The sequence below is a fragment of the Triticum aestivum genome, chromosome 1B (genome assembly GCF_018294505.1).
Source record: "Triticum aestivum cultivar Chinese Spring chromosome 1B, IWGSC CS RefSeq v2.1, whole genome shotgun sequence".
In the NCBI taxonomy this organism is placed as follows: domain Eukaryota; kingdom Viridiplantae; phylum Streptophyta; class Magnoliopsida; order Poales; family Poaceae; genus Triticum; species Triticum aestivum.
The window spans coordinates 397,931,048-397,934,294 of NC_057795.1; the positions used below are offsets into that span (position 1 = coordinate 397,931,048).

General features: G+C 56.7%; 1 pseudogene; it reads right to left on the reverse strand.

The window, feature by feature from the left end:
• Nucleotides 1–275: 275 nt before the first annotated feature.
• On the reverse strand, nucleotides 276–2,444 carry LOC123127212 (putative pentatricopeptide repeat-containing protein At3g25060, mitochondrial; annotated as a pseudogene).
• Between the last annotated feature and the right edge of the window lie 803 nt (nucleotides 2,445–3,247).

A 3,247-nucleotide genomic window follows, 5' to 3' on the forward strand; every position in this document is an offset into this window, starting at 1 on the left:
TGTGTGGAACTGCACTCAGCTCACACTTATTTAAGCGGACAATGACTGACGAGAGACGTTTGCACAGTTATATCAAATCTCTGAGAAGCATGAAAGATCTAGAGCGTTCGTTCAAATTTCTGAAACGTAACCATCCCGGTCTCATATACTCCCTCCCTCCCTCCCGGAGGGAGTATGAAATCTGATCAAATCACTGTGTTTGCAGTTGCACAGGACAGCTGGAACTGGCACTCACCTATATGCTGGTTCACGTCAGTCAGTAGACTCCGCGTATCTCTATCGAGCTACACCCAGGCTTCATTAGCTTCCGCACGACCTTGTCCCAGTTCATGCAGCGGCATAAAGATTTGAGACCAAGCAAGGACGAAGCTGTGGACAACGGACAGGTTGTGTCGCGAGACACCCTTCACCAGTAATCACCGCAGGAGCAGGCTCCGTCCTTGAAATGGTGGAAGCGTTTCGCGTCTCGCACCACGATCTCCCTGGTGGCGATCTTTGACATGTACTTGATGGCGTCCTTGGGCTGGTGTTCAGCAGCCCAAAGGCGATGGCCAGCCTCTCGCTGTGGCGGCTGAGAAGCTGCTCCTTGACGCCTTCCTCGAGGTCATGGTACACGAACTCCGTCTTCGGGACATAGCCCATCTTCCTCATCTCGGAGTCGAGCTTCGAGACCATCTGTAGAATCTGTCTATGCTGAGGATGGCTCTGATCCTCCATGACGAATGTATGCAGTGCTCCGTGTATCTCTATCGAGCTACACCCGGGCACCTTCTTGATGCTGTGGTCCTTCATTAGCTTGCGCACCTCCCTGACCTTGTCCCAGTTCTTGGCAGCAGCATAAAGATTTGAGACCAAGGCAAGGACGCCAACATCCCCAGGCTGCAGTTCAAGGATCTTCTCTGCTGTGCTCTCTCCAAGTTCCAGCTTCTTGTTATTCAGACAGCCTGAAAGTAGAGCGACCAAAATTGAGATGGTTGGTTTGGTGTGCATTGATGCCAGCAGGTCTTTGGCCTCTTCAACAAGACCAGAACGAGCTAAGAGATCCACTATACACACCAAGTGTTTCTCGGCAGGTTCAATTCCATACTCATTAACCATGCAATCGAACCAGAATTTCCCTTCTTCTACGAGACCGGAGTGGCTGAGAGCCGACAAAAGAGAAGCAAATGTGGCATGATCAGGTCTTACTTCGTTTCTCTTCATTTCTTGGAACAAAGAGAGGGCATCACGGCCTCGTCCATGAGCACCGCAGCACGCAATCATCACATTCCACGAAATCAAGTCTCTTGAGACAACCTTATCGAAAAGCAATTGGGCGCTTGCCAGGGAGCCGCATTTTGAGTACATATCAATGACTGCCGTACCTACCATGCGATCGAGCTCAAGCCGCCCCAAGATGAAACCATGTATTGACTTCCCTAGCTTCAAGAGTCCAAGATCTGAACAAGCTAGTAGTGCACCAACAACTGGCCCTGAACTGGGCTGAGGACCAGAGACCTGCATCTGTCTGAACATGCCAAGTGCCTCATCTGCATTGCCATACTGTGCAAGTTGTGAGATCAGTGCGCTCCAGGACACATCATTCCTGTGCGGCATCAACTCAAAAACCCGGCGCGCCTGATCAAACAGCCCATTCTTTGCATACATATCCAGAAGGCTTGTTGAGATGACAACGTCCATCCTCATAGCATGCCGCAACAAGTAGCCATGAACTGAGGCTCCCATCCGGACATCCCCTGTTGCTGCGCAAGCCTGCATAACACCAACGATAACCACCTCGTCTCCCTCCAGACCGTCTCCCCTCATCCTCATGTACATGTCGATCGCCTGAACCGGCTGCCCCGCGTTCACGAATCCAGTAACCATGGTGCTCCAGGTGACGCGGTCCCTCTTCCGCATTCTGTCGAACACCTTGACGGCATCGTCCATGGCGCCCCATTTCGCGTAGAAGTTTAGCAGCGACGAGCACACGAAGATGTCGTTCCTGTACCCTGCCTTGGACGCGCGGTCCCTGACGATCTCCCCGGTGGCGAGGTCCCCGAGGCGCGCGCACGCGGAGAGCGCGAGCGTGAAGGTGGTGCTGTCGGGGCGCGCGGCGGGCGGGAGAGCGCGGAAGACGCGCAGCGCCTCCTCTGGGGAGGCCCCGCGGGAATGCGCCGCGAGGAGGGCGTTCCACGCGGCGATGGAGGAGGGGGACGTGGGCGCGGTGGCGAGCGTGGACTCGGCGGCGGCGAGGTCGCCGACGCGGGCGTACGCGGTGGCGAGGCAGGAGGAAAGAATGTGCTGGGACGAGGCGGAGGAGGAGACGATGAGGAGGGCGTGGAGGCGGGTGAGTGTCCGGAGCGCCGCGCAGGACGAGAGGAGGCGGCGGAGGCGGCGCGGGTCGTCGAGCAAGGGGAAGTGGTGCATCGAAGATTAGCATCTGGAAACAGAAGTGTGGCAACCGGAGGAAAACTGTTTTTTGTGTTTTTTGTTTTTTGCGGGTGAAAACTGTTTCAGGTAAAATGAATGGAAAAACCAGTTTGCCGCCCTATTCCTCTCCTAAGAGCAATTCCAACACGCCGACCCATTCTATCCGCGTCCGTCTGTTTAGATCGAAACAGGCATAAACCGTGGCCCAATGCGCCGGTTCGCCGATTCAAATGGACGAGTGTCCGCTTTTTGTCCAGGCGCGACTGGTAGCGGTTACTACGCCAATCTGTAGGACCCGCGGCTGTAGCGGCTCGATGCGGCCTACGCCGCCTTCTTCATGGCTTGCCGATACACGCGCCTGCTGTCTCTGGCCGCGGCCATGTGCTCGGCGGTGCGGGCACCAACACCCAACGACACCCAGGAGGGGCAGCTGCTAGCGGTGTCGGGCGCCCAACCAGGGATGGCAGGGAGTGTGTAGGGCGGCGTCGGGGCGCCGCGAAAGCGGAGCTACTCACCCTGGCCACCGCCGACGCGATGGAGGAGGAGCTCCTGCCCCGGTCCATCCGCGAGCATTAGAGAGCAATTCTGAGCGTGAGCTCCTCCTCGTCTGGAGCGGACGAGCTCGATGAGTCGGTGGCCAGGTCATCCCAATCGATCTCGTCAGAGCTGATTCCCTCCATGGCAGGGGGGGGGGGCAAGAGACATTGGGGATAGGAAAGGGAGGAGTCAGGAGGGGAGATGGGCGGAGAGGTCGAGAGGACTGGGAGGAGCGGGGTTTGACTAGGGTTCAAAGGGTTTTTGTGGGGACATTGGTGTGGGCGGCGTGGGCCATAGC